The 12,109-nt window shown below is 30.6% G+C and overlaps 1 non-coding gene across 1 annotated transcript; it reads left to right on the forward strand.

The window, feature by feature from the left end:
• The first annotated feature begins 871 nt into the window (after positions 1 to 871).
• On the forward strand, positions 872 to 978 carry LOC139865315 (small nucleolar RNA R71). The gene has a single exon (XR_011764842.1). It is a non-coding gene; the product is annotated as a small nucleolar RNA R71 (small nucleolar RNA).
• The last annotated feature ends 11,131 nt before the right edge of the window (positions 979 to 12,109 follow it).

Here is a 12,109-nt window from a genome sequence, read left to right on the forward strand (position 1 = left end):
ATCTAAAACCTCCCCATCTTCTGATGCTGGTTTTTCAGAATTTGTTGAAACCATATTAACATTTTCATTCCGAGGATTTACTTCAGTATTACTCGGTAGCTTTCCTTGTTTCCTTTCACTCATCAATCTAACAAGAGTACCTACTTGTTTTTCTAAATTTAAAATAGAAGCTTGTTGAGTTCTAAATGACTGATCAAACCTCTCATTCGTTTGAGTTTGAGTTTCAATAAATTGTGTTTGAGATTCAACTAGCTTAAATACCACTTCTTCCAGATTTGACTTTTTCTCTTCGGTTTGTTGTGGTGGTTTATACAAGCCAAGTCTTTGTTGATTGAAAGTGTTGTTTTGAGTTGGTTGGTTATTCGGACCTTGTTGGTTATACGAGTTATTGTCGGGTCCTTTTGGATTGTAAAGAATGTTTTGATTTCGATTGAAGTTTGGCCTTGGCGGTTGATAATTATTCTGATAACGATTTTCCAGCCTTTGGTTCATGTAGAAAACATTCTCACGTTGTTCCATCATTTGTTCAATGTGACAGCCTTTCATTAAGTGTGGTCCACCGCATTGCTCACAACTGATTCGTATTGCGTGAATATCTTTATTCATCTTTTCCATTCATCTCTCGAAAGCATCTATTTTTGCGGAAACGGAATCAAAGTTATGGCTAGAATCAGCTCTAGCCGCTTTAGATGAACGATATATATCTTTCTCTTGGTGCCACTCATGAGAGTGGGAGGCTGTGTTATCAATAATTTTGTAAGCTTCAGTTGCGGTTTTCTTCATAATGGAACCACCAGCTGTTATGTCGATGTCTTTTCATGTAGCAACGTTGACACCTTGGTAGAATATTTGTACTCTTTGATAAGTGTCTAAACCGTGTTGAGGACATCCTCTCAACAACTTTCCGAATCTTTTCCACGCCTCATATAATGTTTCATTTGGTTTTTGCACGAACGTGGCAATTTCTCCTTGAAGTCTCACGGATTTAGATTGCCGGAAAGAATCTTTGAAGAAATTTCTCAACTAAAACATCCCATGTGTCAATCGTTCCTTCAGGTAATGATTCTAACCAATCTTTGGCTTCTCCCTTTAAAGTCCATGGGAACAACATAAGATAAATAGTTTCATCCTCAACTTCTCGGATTTTAAAGAGATTATAAATCCGATTAAAAGTTCGAAGATGTTCGTTTGGATCTTCTTTTGTTGTACCACCAAATTGGCACTGATTGGTGATCATGTGTAGGATTTGTCCTTTGATTTCAAAATCTGATGCTCTAACATCTAGCTGAATAATGGCGTGACCTTGGCCCGTGCGTGTGGCTCTCATTCGATCTTCCATACTAAGAGGTTCCGTTACTTCCATAATTGAATTTGTTGAATAAGAATCACTAGAAGATTCTGATTTAACGGTTTGTAGTTCAGGAGGAATGATTAGTGGTTCAGGATCTTGGAATTGTCCTTGAATATCCTCCGGGTTCTTGGTTGTGAGAGCCTTTATATTTAGGGTTTAAAAATTGGATTATCGAAAATTTGAGTTGGAGTACTTGGTCGTCTAGATGATGATTCTAAAGAAAAATCAACGGCGATAATATTGGCTAGATGTCTTGATCGAGTTACAGGTAGTGAATGTATGAAAGGTGGTGAACGTTTTGCTCGGTGCATTCACAGAATATCCTATTAGTTATAAAAATAGAAAAACTTATATAAGTTGTCCAATTAATAGACTTTTCTGATTTTGCCCACGTTTCGAATAGCCAAAAGATGCAGCAGAGGGGCAGGATTCGTTTGGTCTCAATATAATTGAGGACTGTTTGGCTCCAATAACCCGGTCCACGTACAAATCCAACTATTACTACGAACCAGAAAATTTTGATGTCTATCAATTTAACCACTTAAAATAAATGTTCGTAATTTTAAGAAATTTAGATAAGAAGTAGAATAAAAATCTATGTCCTAAAACTAGAATAGCGAGAAATAAGAAAGAAAAAGATTGCGCGTCGAAAAAGGTCGAAAAATAAAAGGTCGAAAAATAGGCCTCGAAAAATAAAAATAAGAAAGTAGCGAAAAACGGCGTCGCAAAATTCTAAAGCACATAAATCTTAGTCTAAGGAATAAGCACTTAAGGGATTTTACGGCAAACCTAAAAATTCTAGAAATAAAAATAACTATGGCAAAATTAAACTTAATACTAAAAATTGTAACTAGAGTCTAAAAATCTAAAGGTAATAAAAAAAAACTTTTTTTTTTTAATTTTTTTTATATTTCGTTTTTTAAGGATTTTAAAATTTTTTTTTATATATTTTTTTTTAAAACTTTTTTTTTTAAAAAAAAAAATTTTTCTTTAAAAAAAACGATTTTTTTACAATTTTTTTTTTAAAACAAATTTTTTTTCTTTAAAAAAAATGATTTTTTTTACACAATATTTTTTTTAAAGGAATTAATAATTCTTTTATTATTATTATTTTTTTTCAAAACTTTTTTTTAACTCATTTACTATTCATGAATAGTAAATGAAAAGAAATTAATTAATTTACTATTCACATGAAAGCGACATGATAGAAATTATTAATTGCAAGTTACATAATATACCCCTGAAATATTTAATAAATACGACTTTTTTAAAACTTTTAAAACTTTTACGTATCAAATTTGATTCTAAAATATTATTATATTATTATATTTTATTTCAATATTATTATATTATTATATTTATTAAATTATTATATTTAAATTAATATATCTTTAATCAATCAAAAACTAAAAAAAAAAAACTTAAATACCCCGTGAAAACACAAAAAGTGTTCCCGAAATTACTTTTTTTATAACTATATTTTTACAGATATAAATTAAAAATATAGCATTTTAGCGCTCCCCGGCAGCGGCGCCAAAAACTTGATGATGTAGCATGAGGGTACGAAATAGTATTATTTTTAATACAAAATACTACAAAATATGACACAAGTTTTATTAATTTACGGATGGGATATACCTAAACCTTGCTACAACACTATAGGCAGTGTACCTAATCGTAGAGTAGTGTAGTTTTTAGTAAGTCCGGTTCGTTCCACAGGGAGCTAGTGATTACGTACTATATTTTTATAAAACTATATATATATCATTATAAAAGAGGGTTTTTTACCGTTTAATGAGGGTTTTTTACCGTTTAATGACCGGTTTGTCGATTTTATATTTTTAAGCGTAAAGATAAATGACAATAATTAAAGTGCGTAAAATATATAAATGACGATAAATAAAATAACAATAAATAAAATTGCGATAGAATATGAAATAAAAGGATTATGCTTATTTAAACATCCGTAATCATGATGTTTAACGTTTTGATTTTAATTAATTGTTACTCGGGTTAATTGTCCTTTGTCATGGTTTATTTGATACCTATCTGGTTTTTTTTCCATAATAGTCCATCGGTCATAAATATAAAGTGCGAGTGTCCTCGTCAAATTACCCTTATACCCGAAGTCAAATATTCCAACTAATTAAGGATTTAAACTGTGACGCAGTTATCACTTCTGTCAATAATTACACCAGTTATCACTGTATGTAATCTACCCCTGTTTTGATTAGATATGAATATTAATTTACCCACTTGATCAGTTTGAATAATCAATTACCCAACCCGAATAATTAATTAAATGATTATAATAGATTCCATATGAACGTCACTAAATAGGACAACCATAATCATTATTAATTATTAGGATAATTAATTTGAAGATAGGTTCGACAGACTCCAATGTGTTGTCACTCAATTAGACAATACCCCCCATCTATTAATAGTCAATAGTCCAATTTCCACAAGTGTCGGTCTTTTGCCCAAACCTTAATTATGGTACAAAATCCAATAACCCCGTCTTAATATTTAGTCAAACATCACGATTACTTCGGCTTAAATAAGCATAATAATAACTTAGTTACGAGACATTAATTTAAAAAGGAAGAACATAACTTACAGTGATTATTAATCGTGTAGCGTTACACGGACATAGTTTCGACTTTAAAACCCGTAAAACATTCCTTACAATAACCCAATTCTTATTAAACTTAAACTAAAATTAAAATTAAAATTATAAATATATATATTACATGTAAAGAGAAAGAAAGAAGAAAAGGTGTACATAAATCGATCAAATGAATTGCCTTTTATAGGCAAATATTGAATTGAAATTTTCACTTATGACCCCTTAACTATGCTCAATTAACAACTTTTTATTATTTATTATTATTCTTATTATGAATTATTTAAATATTATATTATATTCTTGTGCATAGTTGACTTGTACTTTCAGCTCCGTTACGTCGAGCGTTGATAGTTGGCTCGGGTACCGGTTCCGGATTTTCGAACGTCCTTTCGTATAATTTAATATCTTGTACTTTGCGTTTTGTAACTTGTAATCTTGTCATTTTTAGACGTTTCTCATCAATAAATTGAACCTTTTGAATTGTATCTTGTACATTTGAGCTTTTTGGACGTTTGTGTCTTCAAATCTTCATTTTCGCCTTTTGTCTTCGCACTTATTTATTTAAACAATTACAATGAAAATATAATACAATTACATATGAAAACCTATTATTTAGAAGGGATATTGCTATGAAATATATGTTCCTTTTTAGCCTTATCAGTATCTAAAGATTCGCTTTAATGTGTGACATCTTTTTCTTGAAATCTTGCACATAAGCACACACTATACATGATGTCGGGCCGACTTTCCTTCAGAAATAAAAGAGATCCAATCATCCCTCTATACTTGGTGCTTATCCAATGATTCTGCTCCTCCTTCGAGAGTTAGCTTTGCATTATTGGATATAGGAGTGGCCATTGCCTTCGAGTTCTTCATACCAAATTTCTTGATCATTTCATGAATGTATTTTTATTGATTGATGAACGTTTCATCTTCTAGTTGCTTGATTTGAAGTCCGAGAAAGAACTTAAGCTCACTCATCATGCTAATTTCAAACTTATCATGCATTAACCTAGAGGACTCGTTTCTTTACCAATGATTTTTCCCGTACAATGCCACCAATTATTACGTCACCACCATTATGATCATTGTATTACGTGAAGAAGTTCGTCATGTACGTTGTACATTAACCATCTATTATCCAATCTTCTTCTTGTACACCACCATTTAAGCAAACCTGCACTTTAATATCTTTGGTACCCAATTTTTTGTTGGGTCCGGGATGATTAGCATCAAAAACTCCTATTCTAATTTATCTATTCACAATTCTAGTATTGTGATCCTTTTTGTGTTGTGACATAGTTTCAATGACTATCTTTCTAGGGATTTTGAATAGTGGTTCTTTCTAAGGAATATTTCTTATATGGATTAATTATCTTAACTTCTTTCTTCTTGTTGGTTATACCCTTGATCAACTAACCTAGCTTTGTTTCTAACAAACTTTCTATCTTCATCTAGTTTGTTCCTATAAACCCATAGGGTTTCTATGGTATTATGCTCAATTAATAAGGAACCAAATCCCGTACATCACTCTTTTGGAATTGATTTAATTACTCTTGCATGTTTTCTACCTAATTCTCATCTGGTAAGGATTTCTTAACGTTTTTAGGTTATATTTGAGAGATGAATGCGTAGCTTGCAACTAGGTTGAAGATTTGTGATCGTGTGGTTCTAGTGTTGATATATCCTATAACTTGTTCTGATCCCTAACGTGCTTGAGGTCGATTGTAGGTTCTAAGTTATCTTTACTAGAGTCGTATTATCCATTGAAGGCCAAACTAGGACTCTATTTTGAATGTAGGTTGAAGTTGCTATGGCCTCACGCAACAAAATTAAATTAGAAAGTCAAGGAGCCCAAAGTGTGTAGTATACCATTTAACAAGGTGATTTTAACCAACATTGTTTACCAAGAGAGAACTCAAGTTGTCAACCATGATGATCATATGAGCATTCAAGAGTGACATGTAGATTTGCACATACACATGTAACAAGTAATGAAAGCATATATGACACATTTGAGAGATGAAACAAAGATTGTGTAGTTTACACCTAGTGTATAATGATCGGAAGCCTAGAAATAAGCCTAGAGTCTAAAGCATACAATAAAGCATTCAAGTTTCTTTATCAAGTATATTTCAAACTTATCATCCATGAGTTCAAAGTACCTGTCACAAGGAAAATGGTTAATTGGATCAATGACAAAGTCATGAACATCTATTTGCATAATTAAGATTTCATTCTAATATTTCTTAGCAAATAACGTATTTTAAACTTTTTATCGCACATAATCAATTAAAGTCCTTGTGGGTTCTAATCTAACAACTAGAGCGAATATTATTTTATAATTTTTTTTCTCTATGTAGACTAAATCCTAGATTATCATCTTTTATAAGAAATCATTTGATTCTTACTTTGTGTGTTCACTTATACATAAACCCTAGATATAATTCTTATTGTTTGGTTATTGCCCAATTTTTTATTAAGTGAGACGTTTTCAACTATGTTGGACTCAAGTGTACAATGTGAATTTTCATTAAGAGCTTTGAGATCTAGTTAAGATCACACATAAGATGATATTTTACATTCTTGAGATTCTTCTATTATCATTAGTTTAAACATCTTCTCTTTTCTTTTCAATGTGATTAGCTTTTGTTAAACTAGATAATGGAAAGGGTTTAGTTTTAGTTTCTAGTTCAAAGACTTTCGTAACTATTAATCATATTGTTTTGGACTTTTCATGTGTTATGATTGATTATTCCTTTAGCCTCCTAGAGTGTCTATTTAGACCTTGTAAGGTTTTGATTTCTAAGGAGTATCGTAGAAACGTACCTACCTTTAGAGTCACTTTGATTCATGAGTTGAGTAAGACTTTCAGAACACTTGATCGGTCCATAAATCATGATCATATGTGTGTTCTATTGATGATGTTTATATGACTTTGATGGTGAAATTGGAGTACTTTCAAGAATTTTTATGTATTTCAGTGATTGGTAGTGGTATGTGCGAAAAGGTACGTTAAACGGGTGAAGTTGTAGCAAAACATTGCTTGGAGTAAAATTACTTCAGGAGTGGCGTAAAATTACTCCAAGACCAATTCTAGCGTAAAAATATGTTCTTATGGCGTAAATTTATCTTGTGAAGAACTCGGGAACAGAAAAATTCTAGCCATTTGCGGCCTAAAATTACTCTGAAAATTACTCCACAAAATTGTGTTTGGCGTAAAATTACTCTACACTGGCTTAATTTTACTTCGCGGCCAGATCAGGGTTTTTTTTAATCTCATTGCGTGTAAGTTTAAAACTAAAGACACATAGTTTAAATAAACATTTGTGTGGGATAAGATTATTTAACTTCTTTGACGCATATAAGGTTAGTGAAACTTTTCATTTAAATCGTTTGTTTTGGGTGTTCGTTTGACATAAACCTAACCCTAGTTTAGGATTTAAGAGCATGAATTATTCTTAAAGTTTTCAAACCTCAAAGATTAAGAATCATTCGCCCTAATATGTCTAAGTGTGTTTTTGACATTTTAACAACTCAACAAACGCTTATGCGTTTAACTATCAATTTTTATCAACGTCTACTTTTAGTGATATTCTAGTTCTTACGCCAACGTGTAAACTTAATATATCCTTAAGATTTAATATAAGTCATTGAGCTAGCTAAATCCTAGTCGAACATTAAACTTTAAGAGTTAGTTTTGAACATAAGGTTGTTTGATATTCCTAGGCATTTTCTTTAAGAAATTTATGTTTATTATTCTTTTAAATGATTTTTATTTTTATCATAAATTACGTAAACTTCTAATGACTACTACTCTTGTAACACGAATAATATCATTTTCCCTTTTAAGTATAAGCCTAGAATGGGTTTTATCGTCACAAATTTGTCTCATTAAGCATAGATGATAGAAATCATTTATTATCATATACCCCACAATCGTTTAGTAATATTTCAAATGCGTACCACAAATTTGAACCTAGCACATCTACACTACACCTAAAAGATGAGAACTTAGACTACAAACTTAGGATCTAATTGTATCATAGTGATGTCTCATAGGATTTGTTTGACATGATTTCTTTTTGTGATTTTGTCAAATATTTCCACTCTAACTCATCTTTGTACATTTCTTAATTGACAAACTTTTATTCTCTTTTAGACATGTTTATATTTAAAATATCTAGCAAATCAAGTTTATGTCTTGAGTGAGGATAATTGATTTCTCACACTTGCATTTGTTTGACAATCACTAAACACTTATGGTTGAAAACTTGACGTTTAAACACGTGTAGTTCAATGACACTAATTAGTTTCACATTTGAAAATGTTTAGATCTTTCCAATAAATAATGTAAAACTAATGTTATAACCAATTTAAAAAGATTCAACATCTAAAAGTGTTTGACCATGGTTGTTTTTTTAAAATTGCGGAAGCACATTTTGATTAGAGCATATGCGTTTGATCTCACACTGTTTTGACACTTTGAGTTTTATAAAGTATGTTTTTGAAAAGCTTGTGATAGGTTCACTCAAGGTGTCTTTTATATATAAGTGTTGGTTTATCATTTGATACTTTTGACTTTTTAAAAAACACTTTTACTATATCACAACTTTTTGTCATTTTTGAAGAAAAATAATTCTTGTTCAAAATAGTCACAACCTAGTGTTTTTTGTTTCAAATTATTATTACCACTAAGTAGCATTTTCTTTGACTATATGAGTTTCGAGAATACCTATTGAGATGCTTAGAATCTAATCTTAATCTTAGATATTATGTTTATCGCTTAAGGCTCTAAGATATGTAACAACCTATGTATTCTAGCATGTGAGGTCAATTAATCAAGCACACATCAATCAATAACTCATGTCATTTTTCATGCAAGGATTCAAGGCACAAGTAATTTAAATTATCACATACAATGCATGGCAAGTTTCAAGGTACTTCTATTGTGTACTTATAGTTGTGATTTTGACCCAACCCCACATTTTTCTTTACATACTTAATAGAGAAACTTATTTTTCAAAAGATTAACTTGGTTTATTTAAAGAATGTTTCTTTGTTCACGTTTTCCATTTTAATCATTGTTTTGTTGATTATCACAACATTTAAAGTACACAAGCTTTATAATATTAAATGAACCTATTTGTGGATTTTTTTAGAAACAAGTGATATCGCTTCAAAACGTCTGTTATGTTTGTCGTGTAACGAGGTCGACAGAACGAGTCTCAAGAGGATGCTAGTCTATTTAATTTATATGTGCCGGGCCTAAATCTATTATTCCTTCCTATGGGTTAGCAAGAGCAAATATGACCTAGGGTCGTTCCTCGAGCGGTCGAATTTGAAACGGAGTTTATTTAGATAATTCAGTGATTAAGATGTGGGTTTGTACACAATTTAGTATCCAATATTAGTGTCCAGGTACACCTTATGTGGAGAGGCATGATCCTTTTGGTTCAAATAAATTGGCGACTGTTCGGAAAATCCAACAACCAAGTCCAAGCAGTTTATTCGTAGACACCCCTTTATCTTAGACGACCCTTCCTAATCCATAAGGATGAATACAATAACATATGATTACATTGCGAGCTATTTGACCTCTATATGATACATTTTACAAACATTACATTCGTTTTTAAAAGACAACCTTTCATTCTATCAAAAGTTAACAGGCATGCATACCATTTCATAATATCTAACTATAAATGACCTAATTTGTCATTTGCTTAATGATAATCTTTATTGAACTCAACGATTTGAATGCAATGTCCTTTGAAATATGCCATGAATGACTCCAAGTAATATCTTTATAATGAGCAAATGTACAGCGGAAGAATTCTTTCAAACCTGAGAATAAACATGCTTAAAAGTGTCAACCAAAAGGTTGGCGAGTTCATTAGTTTATCATAAACAATCATTTCCATTATTTTAATAGACCGCAAGATTTCATATTTCCATTCTTCATAAATATACATCCCATACATAGAGATAAAAATCATTCATATGGATTGAACACCTGGTAATCGACCTTAATAATATGCATATAGAATATCCCCATCATTCCGGGACAACCTTCGGACATGATAAATTTGAAGTACTAAAGCATCCGGTACTTTGGATGGGGCTCGTTGGGCCCGATAGATATATCTTTATGATTCGCGTCAATTAGGGTGTCTGTTCCCTAATTCTTATATTACCAGACTAAAAAGGGCATATTCGGTTTAATAATTCAACCATAGAATGTAGTTTCACGTACTTGTGTCTATTTTGTAAAACATTTATAAAACCTGCATGTATTCTCATCCCAAAAATATTAGATTTTAAAAGTGGGACTATAACTCACAATACTGTATTTTGTAGTAAAAATACATATGACGACATTGAACAAGTGTAGGGTTGGCCTCAGATTCACGAACCTATATCAATTATATATATTAACACACATAATTGTAATCAAACAAATAAATTGATTATTTATATCAATAACTTATATGTTTCATTTATTCATTTTATATATTTTAAATAAATAAAAATATTAAATTTTGTTACGTTATATGTATTAACTATAGTGTTATATAACTAAAAATCATTTGATAAAATAATATTAATAAAAATAAATAAAAAGTTGTATTACCTTATAATAATAATGTTAGTAAATATACTTAATAATGATAATAATAATAATTATGATGCTAAAAATAATAATACTTATAATAATAATAAAATTGATAATAATAATAATATTAATGATAAAAATAATAATAATAATAGTAATGAAAATAATACTTTTAATGATGATAATTTTAATAATAATGACAGTTTTAATATTAATACTTATATAATGTTCCAAATGATAATTCTAACTCTACTAATAATAATAATAATAATAATAATAATAATAATAATAATAATAATAATAATAATAATAATAATAATAATAATAATAATAATAATAATAATAATAATGATAAAGATTTATACCCTCATGTCTCATTTTATGTGATCATCCTCATCACTAATATCATCATCATGAACCATCATAATATTATCATCTTCCTCATCTTTACTTATCATCATTATAAGTAATAACAACCAATTAACCCAATATCCGTACTTACTCAAACACCAATCCATTTTAGTAGAATGACAATTGGTCACAAAATGATGATTAAGTTTCCCCTGTTACGAAAGCATCTTTGTGGGATCACATAATTTCTTCATTTTAAAAAAAATGTCAATTCTTTGTCCCCCACTTAACTCAAATACTTGCTTTCCATTTTACTAATCCATTACCTACATGATCTTGTTCCCTTTATTTTGTCACCATGAAAATCAAATTATATATTTGATAGGTAAGTCCATAATTTAATATTATTATAATTATATTTGTAGTAAATCAAATTTTCGTCTGTATCACAAAGTTGCATACTCATCATTTGTTGATTTTCTCATGATGGTTCCAAATAACAAGTTTATTACATGTTCAGTGGTTTTGTTGCATTCGATCCTTTCTCAATTACAACATTCACCGCCATCATCAACATCTTCATCATCAACATCTTCATCATCCTAACATCTTTCCACAACCACAATTATATTATCATCTTCATACATCGCTGAACAAATAAGGAAAAAGAAATGCAACAACGGCTGCAGGTCTGTTGCATTAGCGAACAATAAAAAAAATTATATACGGGGTTTGTAGTGTAGCTGTTCTCGTCGAAAATAGCAGTAGAAGCAACAACAAAATAAGTGGTTTTTGAGTGGTTTAATATGAGGTTATGGAGATCAAAATAGGCAAGAACAAGCAGTGGCTCAATCGACGCCTTAAGGTGGTTTTGTGGTGAGGCGGCTGGCAGTTTTTGTGATGTTTTCTCAGACAGAAATAAAATAGAAGACGAGTAGTATGCAGCAGCAGTTAATTGTAGTTTAATGTATGGCTGTGGTGATGGTCTCGTGTTGTGGATTTAAGGAAAACGTGGTGGTTGTTGGCTCACGGGTGGTGGTTGCCATGGTGATAAAAGGAGAGAAAACAAATGGTTTTTCAAGTGGGTTTGTGATGGTGGATCATGGTTGATGGTAGTGATGGGTTTTATGATTCTAGTGTCCAGGCATATTCTTAAAGAGCG

This window comes from Rutidosis leptorrhynchoides, chromosome 8 (genome assembly GCF_046630445.1).
Source record: "Rutidosis leptorrhynchoides isolate AG116_Rl617_1_P2 chromosome 8, CSIRO_AGI_Rlap_v1, whole genome shotgun sequence".
Lineage (NCBI taxonomy): Eukaryota > Viridiplantae > Streptophyta > Magnoliopsida > Asterales > Asteraceae > Rutidosis > Rutidosis leptorrhynchoides.